Consider the following 23,313-nt stretch of genomic DNA (forward strand, 5'->3'; position numbering starts at 1 on the left):
TTTGCCGCCAGCTTTCTACTTCGAAACATGAACACTACTCACTGTGAAAACAAAAACATTCAGGCAGTAACCTAACTTCAAATAACACACTAAAATACTAAAATATAACTGCCAGCTAAATCATGTAACTAACATTTGTCGTAAGTTGTTTCTTATACTGGGAAATATTAACTTCCTCAAACGCACTGAACGTGTCATAAAATGACGCAGGATTTTGGGTGTAAGTAACATAATTATCTTGTTCTTTACCGTAGGTGCAATTTCAGTAGGGATGTCAGTTTCCCTAAATCGTTTTCTGCTATAGTTTAACGCTACCCCAAGAAAGTTTCGCTAGAACAAAAAGCAGCCAACATGACATCCACAACTGCAAGCCACTGTGTAGTGTACGGCAGACGGTACTTCACACTATACCAATTATCAGGGCTTCGGCCCTTTCCATTCACGTCTGGAGCGAAGGAAGAATATATATAAATGCCTTTGTGTGTGCTGTAATTAATCTAATCTTGTACTCACGATCCCTAAGGGAGCGATAGGTAGGAAGTTGTAATACCAAAATTCATCATTTATCACTGGTTCTCGAACATTTGTAAGTAGGCTTTCTCGGGATGTTTTGCGTCTGTCTTCAAGTATCTGGCAGTTCAATTTCACAGCATCAGGGCGACACTCTCTCGCAGGTCAAACAAACCTGTGGCCATTTGTGATGCCTTTTTGTGTATAATACAATATCCCCTTTTAGTCCTATCCAATAGAGCACCTAAATATTTGAGCAATATTCAAGGATGGATCGCACGAGTGATTTGTAAGCAACCTCTTTTGAGGCTGATTCCATTTCCCAAGAACTCTACCAGCGAACCAAAGTCCGTCACTTGATTTACTTACGGACTATCCTATCTTACACCAAGGTATTTCTTTGAGATGTCCGATTCCAATAACGCCAACAGCCGTCTGACGATGAACGTCTCTGCTCGAAACCGGTGTTGCTGATACTTGCTTCCAATAAATGTCATTATTAACAAGCGGCTGGTCGCTGTTTTTACTTTTTTGTAAGAACTGACTTGAACTGTTTTATCATCGTTGTTCTATCTAAGTTTTGTCCTTTCTCCCACTACGTCGTCGCCGACGGGACATTAAACCAAATGAAAATACTTCACTGTCTTCCTTTACACATATAGTCTCTCTCTCTCAAACCGAAGATGAGAGGAGTTCAACTGATCCCGTAGATTGTCTGAGTTTTCAGTTCCTAGCACGGTACTGTATTGTTCCTTTCCTCTGTATCCGCCGAAATAGCCGCCCGAGTTAACGCAACCGCTTCTGGCAGGGGAGGTACGACAGCCCCGGATCTAATCCGTCCGGTGGATTAACGACGAGCGGTCGTGTGTCGACTAGCTTGGATGTAGTTTTAGGCGGTTTCCCACATCCTACCAGGTGAATACAGGTCTGGTTCCCACGTTCCGTCTCAGATAGACCCTAATGAAAACATTTACAACACGTTCGCACACTTACATACATAATTTACGCCATACGCAGACAGATTGGGGTACATCATTTCTGGCCTGAGGGGGGGGGGGGTAATTTGAATAAGAAACGGATGACCTTCGCTGTTTGGTCTCCTTACACACCCAACCAGCACAGCCTTCCTCTACGGCACAACGTCAGCGGTAAAAAAACTCAAAACATAACAATGCGACATATCAAATGTAAAATCCTACGCTATTTGAGGGTTGTCTCTCCAATCGCTCCAATTATGCAGCTATCGAGGCCTCCAAGCAAAACTGGCGAGTGAGTCTCTTTTATCCTGAGCTGGTGACCTACTCGAGAAGACACGGCAAGTCCTCAGTATACTAAACAGAGACACGTTTATGCCAGACACATCGGGAGGGGCGCCTTCCGTGCCGGATCCCACTGTGGCTTCCGCTCCGCCCCCGAAATTGTAGCGGCGCGGCAATTACTGTCCGGGCACGCCACCCTGCTGGGATTCTCCGGAAAGCAAAAGGAAGGCGCCGCTCATTAATTAAAAGAAGGCGGCAGATCGGGCGATAAGCGGGGCGCGCTGCACGCCGGGAATCACAGGGACCATTGAGCACGGCCCATTACGGCGAGGGCCGTGAACGCCGGCCCTGAGCGCGGCACGAGCGCGTGACAGACCGGCACGAAGGCCGGCAGGCTGCAGGTGCCTCCAGTCTGCGAAAGCCTGCCATCTTCCCCACCTACTCCATCACGCCGCTTGTCCCAGTCGCGACCCCGCCGCTTTCAAATTATACCGACACCTTCCCTGGGGAAGGCGTCAGGGTAGCGGCACTCATCTAGTGCGAGAGTGTTCAATAAGTTCAAATGGCTGAGCACTATGGGACTTAACTTCTGAGGTCATCAGTCCCCTAAAACTTAGAACTACGAGATGCATTAAAGTTCTAAGGCCTCCGATTTTTTTCTCCGGACTGGAAAGAGAGAGAAACATGCGCATTGTTTTAAAATGAGGCCGCGTTCATTGTCAATACGTCCTAGAGATGGCAGCACCGTACGGCAGACGGAATTTTACCGCCAGCGGCGAGAGTGAGAACTGTTTTAAATACTTAAAATGGCGACGTTTTCCTTACTTGAACAGCGTGCAATCATTCGTTTTCTGAATTTCCGTGGTGTGAAACCAATTGAAATTCATCGACAGTTGAAGGAGACATGTGGTGATGGAGTTATGGATGTGTCGAAAGTGAGTTCGTGGGTGCGACAGTTTAATGAAGGCAGAACATCGTGTGACAAAAAACTGAAACAACCTCGGGCTCGCACAAGCTGGTCTGACGACATGATCGAGAAAGTGGAGGGAATTGTTTTGGGGGACCGCCGAATGACTGTTGAACAGATCACCTCCAGAGTTGGCATTTCTGTGGGTTCTGTGCACACAATCCAGCATGACGACCTGAAAATGCGAAAAGTGTCATCCAGGTGGGTGCCACGAATGCTGACAGACGACCACACGGCTGCCCGTGTGGCATGTTGCCAAGCAATGTTGACGCGCAACGACAGCATGAATGGGACTTTCTTTTCGTCGGTTGTGACAATGGATGAGACGCAGATGCCATTTTTCAATCCAGAAACAAAGGGCCAGTCAGCTCAATGGAAGCACACAGATTCACCGCCACCACAAAAATTTCGGGTAACCGCCAGTGCTGAAAAAATGATGGTGTCCATGTTCTGGGACAGCGAGGGCGTAATCCTTACCCATTGCGTTCCAAAGGGCACTACGGTAACAGGTGCATCCTACGAAAATGTTTTGAAGAACAAATTCCTTCCTGCACTGCAACAAAAACGTCCGGGAAAGGCTGCGCGTGTGCTGTTTCACCAAGACAACGCACCCGCACATCGAGCTAACTTTACGCAACAGCTTCTTCGTGTAACAACTTTGAAGTGATTCCTCATGCTCCCAACTCACCCTACTTGGCTCCTAGTGACTTTTGGCTTTTTCCAACAATGAAAGACACTCTCCGTGGCCGCACATTCACCAGCTGTGCTGCTATTGCCTCAGCGATTTTCCAGTGATCAAAACAGACTCCTAAAGAAGCCTTCGCCGCTGCCATGGAATCATGGCGTCAGCGTTGTGAAAAATGTGTACGTCTGCAGGGCGATTACGTCGAGAAGTAACGCCAGTTTCATCGATTATGAGTGAGTAGTTAATTAGAAAAAAAAATCGGAGGCCTTAGAACTTGAATGCACCTCGTACTTAAACCTAACTAACCTAAGGACATCACACACATCCATGCCCGAGGCAGGATTCCGTAACAGCAGCGCGGTTCCAGACTGTAGCGCCTAGAACCGCTTGGCCACCCCAGCCCGCTATGTTCAATAAGTAATGCAACACATTTCTTTCTGAAAGCAGGATGGCTTCATTCAGGATTTCAATACACCACAATATTCCCCACTCATTTGGCTTCAACATAATCTTCGTTCAATGCGACCGTATTACGCCACTTCACTGGGTGGGCCTGTATGCCTGCGTGATACCACTCTACTGGTCGACGTCGAAGCGATTTTTATGCTGCATCAATAACGTGTCCGCCCCTGGTAGCTGAGTGGTCAGAGCGACGGAATGTCATACCTAACGGCGCGGGCTCGATTCCCGGCTAGGTCGGGAATTTTCTCGGTTCAGGGACTGGGTGTTGTGTTGTCCTTATCATCATCACTTCATCCCCATCGCCATGCAAGTAGCCGAAGTGGCGTCAACTCGAAAGACTTCCACCAAGCGACCGGTCTACCCGATGGGAGGCCCTAGTCACATGGCATTTCCATTTCCATCAATAACGTACCCATTAACCACATACTACCCGCAGAGTAGATCCGTCATTGGCCCAAACAGATGGAAGTTGCTCATAATGTTGTTCTGTTAGACGGTGAGAAATCCAGCGGGCACACTTTTGAATACCGCAATTGGTGGACGAGTATCTCAACACTGCCACCAGAGACGTCCAGTTGTGCAGTGAGGTTTTTGTTTGTGATCCATCAGTCATCTCGGATGAGAGTGTCCGCACGATCCAACACTGCAGCCATGACAACTGCGTGCGACCGGCCAGCATGTGGGAGATCGGACAGGTTTGCGCGACCTTGTTGCAATGACGACAGGCGCCTCGCCCAACGACTCACCGTGGTTTTGTTCACAACGAGCTCTGCGTGGACATTGTGCAAGGCCTATGAATATCTGATTATCTGGTCTTCCGCCAAAAGTAATTCAGTGACAGCTCTCTGTCTGGAACGCACTTCCGCTTACCGAAGCCATTTTGAAGGCTACGTATAGCGCTGTCAACTATTGGGACTTCATCACACTATAGGGGCCGAAACGGGAATATTCCACGATGTCCCTCAACAAATAACTGAGTTTTTCAACCTAAACTGACCGAGAAAAACATGTATTACATTACTTATTGAACGCCCCGAGTACATCAGCCTCCATATCGACTTAGTTGTTAACGTCAACTTCTTGTAAAACACTACATGCGAAGTACGTCCGATTCCATATCGACAACTACTCATGACAGACACTATCTCTTAACCGACTGAGGTGGCGCAGTAGCTAGCACACTGGACTCGCATTCGGGAGGACGACGGTTCAATCCCGCGTCCGGCCATCTTGATTTAGGTTTTCCGTGATTTCCCTAAATCGCTCCAGGCAAATGTCGGGATGGTTCCTTTGAAAGGGCCGACGTCCTTCCCCGCCCTTCCCTAATCCGCTGAGACCGATGACCTCGCTGTTTGGTTTCCTTCCCCACACAACCCCAGACACTATCTCATAAAAATTATCTGGACTCCTATTAGAGGACATTAATATGGGGTGTGTCCACCCTTCGCCTTTATGACGGCTTGAACTCTGCTGGGGACACTTTCAGTGAGGTGTCTAAATGTCTTTGGGGGAATGGCAGCCCATTCTGCCTCAAGAGTCGGAACCATAGAAGGTAGTAATGTTGGATGCCGGAGTCCGGTGTACAGTTGACGTTGTGATTCATGCCACTTGTTCCATTGGGTTCAGGTCAGGACTCAGGATGGGCTAGAACATTTCATATATGTTACTGTTTACGACCTATTGCCATATAGATGCTGCTTTATGACAGGGTACGTTGTCAAGCTGACACAACCATCGTCTCCCAACTGCTCCTCTACTCTACACAGTGCACAATGCTGCACAATGTACTCATATCCTTCCATATTTAACTTCTTCTTAAGAGTAATGGGGAGACCACATCCTACCCACATAAATCATCCCCACATAACTTAACACAAACACTGCCGTACTTAAGTGTTGGCGATACACATGATGGTATTTAACGTTCTCCGAGCATACTCTACACCCAAACGCTTCCATCGGATTGTCGCAGGATTATGGTGGTCCATCACTCCAAATCACTGGTTTACAGCCATTCTCTGCCTATGGTGTTGCCCTCTACACCACCTCAAACACCGCTTAGCATTGATTAATGAACTGTGCAGCTAATGAGATGTTCCACTATTGCCCCCCTTTTAACTCCATAGGCAGACTCAATGTTCTACCTGGATTGCTGGTACCACTCTGGCACTCACGAGTCATTCCTTCCACTGATTTCGTGCGATCTTTTACAACCGACCTCGGCAATGCTCGACGATTCCTGTCCGTTGCAATGGTTCCAATGGCTGTAAGCACATGGCACTTAACATCTGAGGTCAGCACTCCCCTACACTTAGAACTACTTAAACCTAACTAACCTAAGGGCATCACACACATCCATGCCCGAGGCAGGATTCGAACCTGGGACCATAGCAGCAGTGCGGTTCCGGACTGAAGCGCTTAGAACCGCTCGGCCACAGCGGCCGGCTCATGTCCGTCAATACATGAGATCTGTCTGTTCTTGATCTAGCTACGGCTGTTCCTTCCCGTTTCCACTTCACATTTACATCGCCAATAGTCACCTTGGGCAGCTGTAAAAGGTCTGAAATATCCCTGATGGATCTGTTACTCAGGCGACATTAAGTGACTAGTCCACGTTCGAAGTCACTGAGCTAGACTCATTCTGCTGTAACTGCATCTCTATTGGCGATACGATACTCTGTCTCTTTTTATACAAGCGAGTCCGCCTCTAGTGATATCTAGTGATCGCTTCCTTATAGCACAGTGGTGTCTGGATAGTGTATATAAGGTATAAGGTACCATACCAACCTCAGTTCTCGAAACGCGGTAGTCTTCATATTGTAGAGTTCTGCTCTGTTGTAACATATTTATTTCAAACATTACGACGAGGATGTTTGGTACTAGTTCTCAAATTTCCGGTATTAATCTTGCCGCGCCTGACGGAACTCTGCCCCGATCTAGTGAGACAGGCAGAAACCAATCTACAGTCACACGAGGGTTTCCACTGCACGCTGAATTCTTTTGCAGAAGTATTGATCCGGCTTGGGGTCAAAGGGATTTCCCATGACGTCTGAACGCTATGATGCTGGAGAATCGTGATTAGTGAAATAGGGAGCAAAAACAAAAGAAATTATTAATCACTGAGGTGAAACCTATTCGTCCGCAAGTACGTTGATCATTGGTTGAATGACTAGATGTTGAAAAACCCTTAAAGTGGCTCTGTGCTCGTGAATGAACTGGCACAGCAGTAAACACAGGAATCGCGTTCGGTACGAACTTGCTTCATTTCTGCAAATCGTTTGATGGAATGATGTTAGTAAGGTTAAGAGATGTGGAATGGAAATAGGAAAAGGATTATGAATCATTTATAACGTCTAAAAGGGTATTTCAATGTTCACTGGGATTTTGTGTCATGTGACCGTAGTGCCGTGTCCATGAGTGCAATATCGCCACTTTAGTGTCAGCGACTTTCTTTACGTGGTGTAAATAATTTATTAAAAAACTAAAAATCCGCCTCGATTGCGAAAAAAGCACCTCGTGTTAAGTGTTAACCCAGGTTTCGGCGTAGATAACTACACCTTCTTCAGAACAACAATAAAACCCACAAGTGCCTAAGAAGACCTTTGTCAGTGATTAAAAGAACACCATAGCTATACATTTATAAACGAAAAAGAAAAGGAAAACACAAACAGTACACGGTCGCTCACTTACATGCCTGACCCGCTACCTATGCACATGCGCAAGACAAGGGAAGTTACTTGAATGCGCATGCGCATACGAATACGAGAATATTTATACATGCGTCGGGGCCAAATAGTCCATATATTCCCAACCGTGGATCAATGGATCAACGTACATCAAAAAATGAAATGGATAGAACAAGAGACGAGCTAAATAGGAGAAGAAACCTAAAAATAACCGCACACGGTTGCTTATGCTAGTAAAGAAACTTATATATGAAGCTACCTATGAGAACAGGAGGAACTCTTAAAAACTATACCTAAATCCAGTAGTTAGCCTGGGAGGTGGGGGGGGGGGGGGGGACGTAATCTAAAGGCGTCGTGGTAATAAAGATATAGGGATAAAACGTGTGGTGTTTATAAATGTGTAGCTATGGTGTTCTTTTAATCATTGACAAAGGTCTTCTTAGACACTTGTGGGTTTTATTGTTATTCTGAAGAAGGTGTAGTTATCTATTCCAAAACCTGGGTTAACACTTAACACTAGGTGCTTTTTTCGCAATCGAGGCGGGTGTTTAGTTTTTTAATATATTAACCAACGATTGCTGACGCACTGCGATGTTGAAGGTATAAATAATTAGTTTCCTATGCATTACTTCCTATGTAAAGACGATCCGTTACCAAATGGCACCGAATGTAGCGTTCTTCGAAACATCGCGATTTTCCGACGAGCTTACCAAACTGGAAACCCAAGTATTTGATATTGCTTGATTTACAAAGGTTGTTTTATGGGTTTGCAATTCATAATCTTCCTTTCATCAATAGTCATTTGTTGACAGAAGAAGTATGAACTCATTGCTAACCATTTACTAAAATGTGCCGTGGCGAACATGAATAATTTCTGGTTTTCGTCATTAAACACGGATGACTGATCCAAGAAGGAAGGGAAGCCTCGGTGCAGTTTTTGCGGAGCGCTCGCCCACTCTTGCTCTACCGGTTCCGCCCAGTGTCTGGAAGCTTGGCCCATATATTATTCTGTGGCGCCAGAGAGGCAATCTGCACAGGTCATTTCGGCAACTAGTGACGGAAGCGAAAGTCATCAAGAGAATATCTGCGGGCAATCCGAGCGCTATAGGCCAAAGGATAAATCTTCGACGACAGGGCACTTATCTGCCGGAACAGCTATGAATAATGCACGTGTCGCAACGGCTTCAGTCGGAGCAAGGACCCAGCAACAATATATTCGGCACTCGAAATGTCGCGCTCGTCGTGACCCTACAGCTTCACGAGGCACGATACGACGCCTTTTGTTAATGAAATGTCATAATGGACCACGAGCGTTCCTGAGTGTCGATGCCTGGTGACCTTCCGTGTTGCAGGGCTGCTACTTCGCTTCAGAAAGAAAAAAAAAGAAAAAAAAAGAAAAAAAAGTGCAACGTGCTTAGTTCATAAATTTAAAAAAACTTAATTTGATGCTAAATACACTCCTGGAAATGGAAAAAAGAACACATTGACACCGGTGTGTCAGACCCACCATACTTGCTCCGGACACTGCGAGAGGGCTGTACAAGCAATGATCACACGCACGGCACAGCGGACACACCAGGAACCGCGATGTTGGCCGTCGAATGGCGCTAGCTGCGCAGCATTTGTGCACCGCCGCCGTCAGTGTCAGGCAGTTTGCTGTGGCATACGGAGCTCCATCGCAGTCTTTAACACTGGTAGCATGCCGCGACAGCGTGGACGTGAACCGTATGTGCAGTTGACGGACTTTGAGCGAGGGCGTATAGTGGGAATGCGGGAGGCCGGGTGGACGTACCGCCGAATTGCTCAACACGTGGGGCGTGAGGTCTCCACAGTACATCGATGTTGTCGCCAGTGGTCGGCGGAAGGTGCACGTGCCCGTCGACCTGGGACCGGACCGCAGCGACGCACGGATGCACGCCAAGACCGTAGGATCCTACGCAGTGCCGTAGCGGACCGCACCGCCACTTCCCAGCAAATTAGGGACACTGTTGCTCCTGGGGTATCGGCGAGGACCATTCGCAACCGTCTCCATGAAGCTGGGCTACGGTGCCGCACACCGTTAGGCCGTCTTCCGCTCACGCCCCAACATCGTGCAGCCCGCCTCCAGTGGTGTCGCGACAGGCGTGAATGGAGGGACGAATGGAGACGTGTCGTCTTCAGCGATGAGAGTCGCTTCTGCCTTGGTGCCAATGATGGTCGTATGCGTGTTTGGCGCCGTGCAGGTGAGCGCCACAATCAGGACTGCATACGACCGAGGCACACAGGGCCAACACCCGGCATCATGGTGTGGGGAGCGATCTCCTACACTGGCCGTACACCACTGGTGATCGTCGAGGGGACACTGAATAGTGCACGGTACATCCAAACCGTCATCGAACCCATCGTTCTACCATTCCTAGACCGGCAAGGGAACTTGCTGTTCCAACAGGACAATGCACGTCCGCATGCATCCCGTGCCACCCAACGTGCTCTAGAAGGTGTAAGTCAACTACCCTGGCCAGCAAGATCTCCGGATCTGTCCCCCATTGAGCATGTTTGGGACTGGATGAAGCGTCGTCTCACGCGGTCTGCACGTCCAGCACGAACGCTGGTCCAACTGAGGCGCCAGGTGGAAATGGCATGGCAAGCCGTTCCACAGGACTACATCCAGCATCTCTACGATCGTCTCCATGGGAGAATAGCAGCCTGCATTGCTGCGAAAGGTGGATATACACTGTACTAGTGCCGACATTGTGCATGCTCTGTTGCCTGTGTCTATGTGCCTGTGGTTCTGTCAATGTGATCATGTGATGTATCTGACCCCAGGAATGTGTCAATAAAGTTTCCCATTCCTGGGACAATGAATTCACGGTGTTCTTATTTCAATTTCCAGGAGTGTAGATAGATCGCCTCAGTCCGTCACATACCACTTTCGTCCGACTATAGCAATGACTACGGGAAACTGGAACGTTCGCGACTAGGAGGGTTGACTGTGGTTTCCAAGGACGCCCACCTGGGTGTGTAGACCGTGCGTATGAAAAGAAGCAGCCCCTTGTGCAACGAACAGCACACACGCCGCTTGGGCATCTCCTGTACAACATACAGGTCAGTGCTCGATGCCTATGCTGCGTGCGTAGTGTGAAGCGGGAGATTTGAAAGTAATCCCGTCTTCAAACTCATTTTAAATCCAGATGCTACATTTCCACAGGTGGTTCCTTATTAAAACTTTATCTATTAAGTCCCCTCTACAACCCCTAGAAGCTTGTGATACGAATTGTGAATCGCCCTGTATAACACATTCATTATAAACATCATAAAACAGGCATTACAGGCCAGTGAGAATGCTTGGTAAATAAAAGGAAGCAAAATCAGTATCGCATAAAAACAACCAGCCTTTTATTTAGTTGCATCGACGCACCACATCCCTAAGAAGATAACAACAATTATAAAATACTTGCTGCGCCCCGCGGTGTTACCCGCGGTTACACAGTCGTTTAAAAAGAAATGTTAATGCCGAACCTCAATATCCACGCGTGTGCGCCATCACAACAGTTTACCTCTTGGAGGTATTGAGGCGCAAGCCACTAGCGGCCCAACATACAGCGCTACGTCGAAAAAAAGTCAACCACAAATATTTGAGACAATGGCAGAAGCTGACAGAATACATATCGCTCACAACTCAGTCGTTTACTTAAGCAAAAACTTTACGTGCCCGAGTAGTGCATTACAAACTGTGCCAGGAAATTGACTAAATTTCACGACTGTTTATGGCATGCCTAGCACGGGAAAAACCATAACTGTCATGGTGTGCTTGGAGAGCCATAAACCTACTGCGATACGTTTCTGTAAACAACGCTCCTTGACTTCTTGCTCTGTGCGTATACGTAGGGATTTCTGGCTCTCGATACAGACGAACAGCGAACTCCTAACTGTCCGTGGGAAAAACATGGTGTCCCTAGATGAAGCCGTCACTTTTAACGTTTGCCCTTGACTCTTGTTTATAGTGAATGAGAAGGCCACTTGAAACTGCAAACGTTTGAACTGGATAGGCAGATTTTTTGGCATGATATTAATTCACGGTATCATAATTTCATTTGTCAAAACAGTTAAAAACTAATCTCTGCGCTAAACGTAATGTATTCATTTGACAGTTAACTATCATGGACGCCCTTTCGTCACGTGACACACACTGGAACTGTAGTCACGTTGACCATCCCACGGGAACAGTGATTTCTTTCAGAATAAAAGGTAACCCATGTGTTACCTCCGTTCCAAAGTTAATCCAAACCCGTCCAGCCGCATCAACGTGAAGGTGTAAGAAACATGCTAACTCGACGCAGAAAGAAAACAAGTAGTTTCTAGTTCGGTGCAGTGCGAATTTTATAATATTTGTACGTATAACAATGTCATCTGTCCTCACATGCGTGCCGGTTACCAGCCGGTACACACGCATATTATAATCAAATCCAGTCTAACTAAAAGCCTACCACGGTGTACATATGAAGGCACAACGTCTGTCTGTCATCATGAAGCGTTTAAATGAGACCGTCATTGTGTATCTTCAAGCGTCTCACAAGCCATAAGATACGTCTGACGCACAGTGGCCAAAATGCAAAGGGCTTGTATGGAAGTATGAATTAAATACTTTAAGAATTATATAAGCATTGTATTCATTTCAGTTCAAAAGCTGAAGAATAATAGCTTATTCTAACAGTAATTATTGTTCCATATTTCGTGCTACATTCTTCAAATCAATAAATACATTTTTAAACGTAGTCTGTGTGTTAATTCAGAGTATAAGCTAATTGCATCCTAAAGTTTTTCCGCCCGCAGTTACAGAGTGAAGGAGTAACAGCCATACACACAAACTTTCGCATTTATAATATACATGGTGTACGCAAGACATGTTGTTGTTGTTGTTGTTGTTGTTGTTGTGGTCTTCAGTCCTGAGACTGGTTTGATGCAGCCCTCCATGCTACTCTAACCTGTGCAAGCTTCTTCATCTCCCAGTACCTACTACAACCTACGACCTTCTGAATCTGCTTAGTGTATTCATATCTTGGTCTCCCTCTACGATTTTTACCCTTCACGCTGCCCTCCAGTAGTAAATTGGTGATCCCTTGATGCCTCAGAACATGTCCTACCAACCGATCCCTTCTTCTGGTCAAGTTGTGCCACAAAACGCAAGACATGAAACTTAAAAATTAGTCCAGTTGTTGCAATGGCAAATACAAGACTGAAATTAGTTGAAAAAATAATAAGGAAATATAATTGCATCTCGAAGGGGATCAAATGGTTCAAATGGCCCTAAGCACTATGGGATTTAACGTCAAAGGACATCACACACATCCATGCCCGAGGCAGGATTCGAACCAGCGACCGTAGCAGCCGCGTGGTTCCGGTCTGAAGCGCCTAGAACCGCTCGGTCACAGAGGCCGGCTCGAAGGGGATCATTTACAAGAAACTCATCCGACAGAGTCTTCACTACAGATCTTCTGTTTGGAAACAATGTACAGTTGCATGAACGGACAAGGTAGTGGCAGTTGTGCCATGTGCTACACGGTTCTTCAAAAGTTTTCTTGGGCGCATTATAGCGTCACAGAAATGCCCAGCATTCCCCAGCGTAGCAAGGCCACAGGAATGATGTCGCTTCTGTTAAATTCCAAAGTATTTATCGAAGACGTATCAAGAAGTAATTATTTCGTCTCACCGTTACCTAGACAGAAAAGTTAATTAATTCGGACTTACAAGGAGGCCTGCCATCAAACGTGATTCCCGTCCCCCAGCCGTGAAGTGGAAAGGGTATGAGATGAGACTGTTGAGCACTGACGCAGATATCTCTGTGGCTGTTTTGGTCGTCGTCTTCGCCCCCATTTCATAGTATTTACACGATAGAGATTTGGCATCTGCCTGTTCCGTCCTCCCAAAATTTATGACCATAGTAGCAGTGACCAAAAGACAATCTGACTTGCACTGGGAGCATTGTGAGCTCCCGTTCGGAGAAAATCTCCATTGCTGGAGCCTTTAGCTGATGGGTCTGTCACTTAAAGCCTGCAAATTTCTATCATGTTTGTCTTCCTTAGCCAAGAATCATTTCTCTGCATTGGTAAAAAGCTTTTACGTTGTCACCCCTTTGCACGTAATTATCACGCCTGTAAACTGCCTCTTAGGCTTACAGACATTATCTACCGGATTATTTACATGTGCTGTGAACATCAGTGGCCCAGTCACACAACCCTGACGGACAGCGGACAAGACATTTTCGTCTGACGATGTCTCACGTATTAAGAACGGACTAATGATTTCTAGGAAATCTTCGATGCAGATGCATGCCTGTGCAGCTGCCATTCTTTCCTTCCTGAATAATCTTAAGGTTGTGTCACAAAAATAGACATGTATTCATATGGGATCAAAAGATGTTCGGTAGGAAACACTCATAAAAAATTGTAATCCTGGAATCTGTCAGATATTGCGAAGAGTAAATTCAAATTACTGCGAGTGTGAAGTGTAAGATACGTGGCTGAATACCGGCTATATGAAAGAATTTATTTTTTTTTCGCTCCAGCAACAAGTGGCTGTGTAGAAATAAGAGGGAAAGCGTTCGTTATTGGGGCGGTTAGCAATTTCGACGCAGGACCAACAGAAGTGGGACTTGGCGAATATTGCGTTGCGTTCATCGTGCCACGTCCAACAGGGGAACAGTATCGAGTCACAGGTGGCGAGCAAAAACAGCAGCGTAGGGTTGGGCAAACTTCTCACTGGGGGATGAGACCAGGAGAAACGTGACTCCGGGATGGCGATGCAGCATTCCTAGTGATGACAGCCAGCCAGCGGACAGAGGCGCAAAAAGGACCCTTTGGCGTGTCCCCGTACCACGGCAGAGCAGGAGACAAGGTCGAAAGAGTGTCAGCTTACCTGTGCGGGATACACTTGCTGATGTAATCTGCCATCCACGCGACTGCTACGTCGTTCTCAGGGAGCTAAAGTGAGACATATCAAAACGCAGGGTTATCATAACAAGAAGAACTCGCTAATGGTGATTTAATTATTGCAGTAGAATATACTCATCGGATTGCAAAAACAATTTCGCACAACAGTAAAAAACTTAATGCAGCAGCTAACAGAACATCAGAGACCTCTAATTACGTGTGATCTCACCAGTCATAATTGAAGTCGCAAAAGGCGCTAACACGCTTAGTCAGTCCCGCTGAAACGTTCCTCCCCTTGTCCTTCAAGATGCCGTGGCGTTGCCTCAAGTCCCATCTGCGCCCGCTGCCAGAATTCACGTGCTTCCAACGACGTGCATCTTACAAGCTAGTTGATGTGACGTACGTATTGGATCACATATTAGTCAAGCACACCTCATCAGTGAACCCGGATAAATTCTCGATGCTGCTAGACTTGTCAAACCGTCTTGTAAAGGGTTCCCAGCCACCCTTTGGCCCACAAGATAAAGCTGTAATAGAAACTTGTAGTACACAAAAGACTTTAGCCTTATAACAACAATTGCACTCGATAGTAAGATGCGACAACTGGACTGGGAAACGTACAGTTCTAACAGTAAACGCACGGTCCACAACTTTTCAGTTCATCTCCAAAGAAAAAAATGGTATCTCACTTTACACCAAAATCAACACTTCAACCTCCCACGGTAACAAATGGATTATCTTACCTATCATTAAACATCACAAACTTCGTTGCTTCCGTCAACATGTACTTCACTAATGGCACCTAGATTTAATAGAATATTTCTGCCGAACAATCACGTGCGCACTCATTAGGCCGGTTGTAATGGAGTATGTTGCAAACAAACGAACAACCGATTAAGCGGTAACATTCATGTACAAAAAATAAGAAAAAACTGGCTTGCCATTTTTGTAGCCTCTGTGTATTAGAGGAACATCTTAGTACATCACTGTGTATCGCTTACTACAGATCCATGTGACATTTTCGAACATCACCTCCGCCCGAGATGGCCCTCAGATGGTTCAAAGGGCTCTGAGCACTATGGGACTTAACTGCTGAGCGGTCATGCGGTTCCAGACTGTAGCGCCTAGAACCGCTCGGCCACTCCGGCCGGTGATGGCCCTCAATTGGATTCCTAAACGCCTTCGCCTCTTTCATCGGAGCTATCCCGGGAAATTGTTAAACGTTTAGACTTTGTAGCCAATAAGAGCTGCAGAAACGTTTTCCTTGACTTTTGCCCCCTCGCAGGCTTTATCATTGGATGTGCCCTCTCTTTCGCAGACGGTACCTACTCTGCAATGCTGCCTCCTCGCAGGGCATCAGATACTATAACGGAACGTCCCACAGTTCCGAAAAGCTACACGGGCGTTACGGGAAATCAGGTTCATCAGCTTAGCGAGCCTCCCATTTAAACGTTGTCCACACTCGCATTGCTAACAAGAAAATTCCACTCCACGTTTCGGCTGTTCTGCGTGCCATCCTCAAATTATGCTTCCTTCCTCAAGGTTCTTAAACGATAAGTTACAACATTTTTTACGTGACAGTATCCGCAGTTCCAGAGAGTCCCCAACTGTAGTAGCGTGAGTCTTAAAGCTGGTAAGTAACCTTGACCAAGTGAGACGTCGTAACACGCTGGTATTGGATTCTGGAGCAACATGTATCTCCGAGAGTCCATCTAACTACCTAGACTAACGTTTCCTGTGATTTCGCAAATCGCTTCACGGAAATGTATGTATATTTTCTTCTGCTCCCATCGGAGCTTGTACTTTGCCTCTTCGACCGGAGGTTGATCTATAAGCGTCACTCTTCTTTTTTTTACCAAACAGTCTTAAAACTCAGTCATATTTACACTTGTTATTGTGTTATAAGCATCTAATTTCGACAACATTGCATGTATTACATTCGCAAGTGTACAGTGTATCTAGATACAGTACTACAGAGCATAAATGAGATTTTGAAACAGTATGGCCTCCCTCACAACTTCTCTTCTTTGACCTTTGGTTTCTTTGTTACCTTTGTGTAGTCACGACACTTTAGCAGCAGCAGCATGTGTTTAGTATCGACTGTCCAACGCTTCATGACGTTTGTGATAGTTTTATTTACGAAATGGAACTTTCGTGCCATACACAAATTTTTTGCTATTAATCCATAAACCTTAATCAGTGTACGATGCAAACAAATAGGTATCATCTTGCTGTGAAGGGAAAAATCATGACCTGAAAACACGAAATTCCATATTCTCCAGTGATGATAAACTATTCTTATTTATCACAACATTTTTGTAGTAAGAGTTTGTGTGTGTGTGTGTGTGTGTGTGTGTGTGTGTGTGTGTGTGTGTGTGTGTGCTCGCGCATTTTAAATTTTCCAAGCTTATAAATATCTGCTTAATATGCTGAACAACTTTTCTCCTCTTTTTCAGGTAAGAGACTGCAACCTATCCTAAATCATCTACTACCTGGTAAGTTTCAGTGATTTCATTTTTAGAGTACGAAATTCTAAAACATAGTATGTCTTCTGGGAACTTCGACATCTGATTACAGGACTCATATAATAGCTCAGCCACAGGCAAGATTTTATTTCTCTCCTCAGCGAGAGCTCACATACGAATCGCGAAATGATTACAGATACTGTAGTATTATACCTCCAATAGATTAATTACTGCAGTCACATAATCTATTAATTACAACAGCGATTCTGAACAGATAAGACAGTTAAGTGTCTTGAATGAACCTAATTCTTGGTGAGGTTGTTATAAAACGTCTTCTAAACTAGTGGGCGGGAAAGTGGTATAGTAATTGCCTTTAGATCACTAGAATGCTTCCAGTTTTCTATCTAATGTTGTTTCCGTACCGTGAAAAGAGATTGGGCAGTGGAATCGTGTCCTATCAGCGAATTCCTGCTATTGAACTTGCTCGTATTTGTTATTTTATCGACAGAGAGCGTCAACGAACATCACTAGTTATTCTAAACCGGTGTAGTCAACAATCAATCATACTGCTGAAGAACTCCTGCGTCAAATAGTTAAACTACTGATTTAAAACGTATTACAGTATACAGTCCACAAAAAAATCTAAGTTACTATTCTACAGTTAAATTTCATTGTCTGGTATACGATGTCGATTGTAAAGTAGTTCATTTTGCAGACCTGTTTTCGTTCTGTTATTAACTGTGCTACACTTCTCTATTCAGTTATCTACATGCATCTCAAAAAGTCAGTCTATCTGTATCGATAGTCTTCTGCAAATCTGGAAATGCTATTAGGGAGGGAAGATTGGCACTTCTTGGTAATGTTCGCTTTACGTCTACCATCCTTCACTATAGGATGCCCCATGAGGAATAGTCAACGTTTAGGGATATGACAGGCACTATCATTTCAAATAGAAAGGCTTGTATACACTGGCTCTAAAATTCATTCCTAGGAGCACTTGTCTATCTTCGACTCTGTGAAATAAATCTCTTCCACCGCAGGTTCTTTAATTTCCATATTTTGAGAGGAAGTAGTACGGATTAAAACGAGGAAAAATTATCAAGTGGGCTCTAAGACTGATATTTTTAACCCTTTGTTTGGCAAACACAGAAGTAGTGTGAAGAAAAAATATTAAATTACTTAAATTAGTTGTATATGGTTACGTGAACACTTTTATATGAATTTTCTTTTCAAATACAGTATGTTGCTTTTGAGTATCATTGCCCACAAAAAGCGCAGGAGTGCGAGAATATAAATACTACAATATCGTTTCTGTGACTCAAAATGGTTGTATTTTGCACCATTTCATGTGAAATGCCTTAAAATAATTTCTTTTTGTGAGGAAGCACAGAACTTTTCCACATTTTCCACCATTTATAGTCAAATACCACTGACAGCCTAGCCCACTTCTACCTCTTCGGCCCATAGGGTGAACAGTGCCCCAAACTGTCATATCGTACATCATTCACTGGCACTGGAACCACCGTTTCCTTCTTCTTCTGGATTTGTTGTCCATCCAGAGTCAAAGCCAGGCTTCCCCATCCCAGAAAAGAATCCATTTGCAATGTTCCAGTGAAGGGTTCTTCAGCATATTTGTGTAGTAACTGACCTTCAAGACTTCCTCTCATCGTTTATAAACAGTTTTCACTGCACAAGAAAAAACAGAACTACAAAATCTAAAGAAATTGCTGCTCACGTAACCTCGTACGGTGTCTACTGAAGATACACACTGTTCAGGAAATTTTCACCCTAGAAAACAGCGCTCTGTGTAAGGACTTCAACGTTGCTTGCAAGCACTATTTCCAGGGAATAAACTCCAAACATATTACAGAAAACAGTGTGCAGTTTTGATGTTGCCTAACAGCGACGTTGCCAAATAAAGGGTTAACAGCAATCAGTACTTGTTTAATTGAAGAGATGTGTTTCACAATAGCGAAGATGAACACGTGCTCTTACAGTAGTGGAAATCAGTACAAAGGTAGGATTCCTACGAAATTAACAGTGCAATGTTTGGAGTACACATGTCTCGAATTTATTATGAAAATAATAGATACGTATAAGACGTAAACAATCATGACGGAATTGCATAGTTTCTTTCATTACACGAGAAACAAACTAAGGTGTTTGCATTTACGATGGAAACTGGTATAAAGGCACTCACTGTCCTGTTGTGTTATTACATTGTTAGTATTTTTTCCAACTTCCGTTCCTCCTAATTACCTTAAAAATTCTCTTTGTTATTGATTTTGTTATACCTTGCAGTTCTTGCAGAGAAACTGTCACCCACTCTTTTCGTGTCGCTCTTTTCAGCTCACATACGACCCCAAATTGCGTTCCATTGCCATAAACAGGTCTTGCAAGTGTTCCCCGAAAGGTTGTCCACAGGGTTAAAATCTGGGTTACGTGCAGGCCAGGGTAAGACTTTGATATCTGAATCTTCAAACTACTTTTTGGTTGTAGCATGAAAAATGCACAATGCATTACCTTGTTGCAACATTAGACTTTCCTCCCCTAGGTCTTCATACATCGTAATCAATTACGTCTCTGGCATCTCAGTGTACATGTCATGAGTTCATTCTAGTATTCAACCAAGCAATGCATGATCTACCTTTAGTGCAGAAGGCTACCCAAACAAGAACACTTCAACCATCAAAATTTCTGTTCAGTCTTACCTTCTACTTTGCTCTCATATCATGCCACTAGTACTGAATTCCCTCCGGTCCACCTAATTAAACTTCTTCTCATCACTGAAGATCACTTTATCCCATTCTGAAGTCCATGACATGTGTTTTTGAGTAAACTCAAATACACTCCGTTTTGGTGTTAGAACTGGTTTCTGCAGTCTTTCTGCAGCATTTCTTGTATACAAGATGTCTGTCATGTTACAAAATTTGTCTTAAAACTCTGGCAGTTACTGGCAACTGTAAATTAGCGAGACGTCGAGAATAATAACAGTTTGTGGCCCTTACTTTGCGCAAAAGTAACTGTCAAGGCCACAGATAGTTTTCTACTTTGTCCATATTTAGTTCTGTCCATATCGTGAACCCATTGCAACGAAGGGCATGAAGGCCCAACGGCACCGACCGGTCGCCGTGTCACCCTCAGCCCACAGGCGTCGCTGGGTGCGGATATCAAGGGGCATGTGGCCAGCACACCGCTCTTCCGGCCGAATGTCAGAGACCGGAGGCCGCTACTTCTAACGAAGTAGCTCTTCAGTTTGCCTCACAAGGGCTTAGTGCACTCCGCTTGCCAACAGCGCTCGGCAGACGTGGATGTTCACCCATCCAAGCGCAAGCTTAACCCGACAGCGCTTAACTTCGGTGATCTGACAGAAACCTGTGTTACGACTGCGGGAAGGCCGTTGGCCAGTCTAACGAAGTTATCGATTACTTTTCTTGAACTCTTCAAATTTTTGGCGATTTGACTATTAGAAAGTCCTGTTTCCTTGTACGCACCGATTTTTGGTTTTCCATTGCATCATAGTTGTTTTCCGCATGGCATTAACACAATTGTAGTTTATGTACACCAAAATGCACTGCCACTAATGGTGTCTGTTTCCTGTCTGTAATAGAAGCACGTAGACAAACATTAACACTGCACAGCGCGGACTGCCTTTATACCGAGTTCCTCCCTCTAACACCTGAATTGTTGGATGCTCTGTTATATACTGCACTAGTCACATCAAATATTATACTATTAAACCGAAAGCAACATATGCAAGTGAAACACTATTCAGACTAAATACTCAAGCAACAACTGACAAATTGCAGAAAGTTGATAGAAGAATACTCCGAACAATTATCAGTAAGAAACACCTAGTTAATAGGCAGTGGAGACTTTTGCCCAATTCAGAGGTGTATAAAGAAAGTGAATCCATTATTGACACAATGCGGAAAAGAAGGATTGCATTATCGGCCACACATATCGCCTACCAGATACTAGAATCCTGAAGCAGCTTTTTGACTACTTCTGGAACGGTAAAACCAAAAATATCTGGTTTAAAGAAGTAGAAAGTGATCTGGATGAACTTAAAATCTCCACACAACAAATTCAACAAAGAGAAACTGATTCTGAAGAACAAATACACACGGCTGGCATTCAAACCATCAGAACGGAAGAAGTACCGGTATGCCATATCTGCAGAAGAACGAGCAGCCAGATCACATGGAATGAAGAAGTTTTGGGAAACGAAGAAATTGCTGACTCCTAAGACTTAAACTTGATTATTGTAGACTCTGTTATATTATGTTTGATTTTAGTGCTCCAATGTGGGCGTAAACTATTTAAAAAAATAAATAAATAAATTTGAGAATATTTGTCGGTATATTGATGCTCATAATATTACATATGCAGTGTGCACGACTATTCCAACCGACTATGTTAATTTTCCTACAAATATCCACGCCTCTATTCTGATTTCTCTATTGTAGCTCTCAAGGCACGCATATTAGAGCCCATGTTCATTACAATCCTTGCATCGAATGATGTTTCCTTCCATATCCCTGAGTATTGGCCATTCGTCCTGAGAGACGCTGTACAGCATTGCCTGCCCCCAATAACACGGAGGGGACGTTGAGATGCAATTTTTCCAGCTTTTGGACGTAGCCCAATCACAGCGTGCGCGCGGCTCAAAACAAACAGAAGACAGTGTGCAGCGTGCAGATGAGCGCCAAGGGGCTGTCAGGGGCTCCTCTAACGGTGTGGAGGATTGAGTCGTCGAGGGAGCGTCGCAGTGCAACGGCCGCGTGTGATTAATGGTGGTAGGCGCCGGGCCCGGGCGCAGCCCGCGGGCACACTTTCGCTTGATTGGTCAGCCATTCAAGGCCGCTCGCAGACGACCCCCTTGAGAAATGACAGCCTCTCCGCCTCCGATTGTATCGATTTTCGGCACTCGGCGCTGCCTGCCTGCAGCGTGATTACCGTTCGCGGAGAGAGAGGAGAGAGAGAGAGAGAGAGAGAGGAACTTCCGCGTCGTTTCTCACGGCGGCCTGCCATCATTACCGCACATCTATCGCACTTCTATAGTCGTTTATTTCATGTCACCCGTCACAGAAGCTTGCCAACGGAGTAATGAAACAGAGTGCATAAGCGTACAAATTAAACTGCCAGTCAATACGAACACCGAAATTTGATTTGTTATACTTTTACTGAATGCATATATTTGCACTCCACTTCCTTGGTGACATTTTACTTCCACTTAAAATGCAAGAGCATAAAGCAGAAAATATTGAAAACGTCATAAAAATTCTACACCAAGTACCTAAAGGACTTACGATGAATATTTTGGGGGAAATGGACCTTGCACTCATATTGAAAAGTACCTAGAAGACGTCCTCACCAAACAAGCAGATTGTAAACGAAAAATACTTCCAAAATGTTCACTGTAAAAGAAAAACAGTAAATTATCGCGACGAACACAAAAAATATAACACTTATCGTTTACGCCATTTACTAAAAAACACAAAAATGATGTTTTTGAAACATTAAACATAGTCACTTACCTTCCGCGAAATGGACATTCCATTGTAAACATTCATCATCGCTGCAACCGAAGCTGTCAAACAAGTCGTCAAAAATAATTTTACAAGAGAGTGCAAATAAAAAGGAAACGTATAATTATTGTGGTCATATCATAACAAAAGGACAACCGACATTTACCTACCCTCCAAGATGCCATACGCAGCACGTCTTACGACTTACGACGTAATCAGAATGTACCAAAAGTAGACATAGACGAACACAGCCGTAAGGAACAAATATTATTATATTATTATACCGTCTACACAGGTAGGCCTACACTAGGTAACTTGTGTGACTAGGAGTAAATAAGTAAATAGTGGCCGGCCGAAGTGGCCGTGCGGTTCTAGGCGCTGCAGTCTGGAACCGCGAGACCGCTACGGTCGCAGTTTCGAATCCTGCCTCGGGCATGGATGTGTGTGATGTTCTTACGTTAGTTAGGTTTAACTAGTTCTAAGTCCTACGGGACTAATGACCTTAGAAGTTGAGTCCCATAGTGCTCAGAGCCATTTGAACCATTTTTTGAAGTAAATAGTGCAGCAAAAAACGTGTACTTAAAATAAAATGTGTCGTTTTGCGACCTCATGTAAGCTCCGGTAGCACTGGAAAGGAAATTGCTGAATACGGAATTCCATGTACAATATTTATGATACTCTGTTTCTTTTTCTATTTTTTCTGTTCTGGACATGGAACTCAGTTTACAGTGCTTATCACACTACTTTTCCTTATCCTTATTTGTTTCTACTACTATCACTCTAACTATAATAGCTAACTATAACTACTCTACAGGTAGTTTTCTATGGCAAAATTTTTAC

This window comes from Schistocerca cancellata, chromosome 6, assembly GCF_023864275.1.
Source record: "Schistocerca cancellata isolate TAMUIC-IGC-003103 chromosome 6, iqSchCanc2.1, whole genome shotgun sequence".
Classification (NCBI taxonomy): domain Eukaryota; kingdom Metazoa; phylum Arthropoda; class Insecta; order Orthoptera; family Acrididae; genus Schistocerca; species Schistocerca cancellata.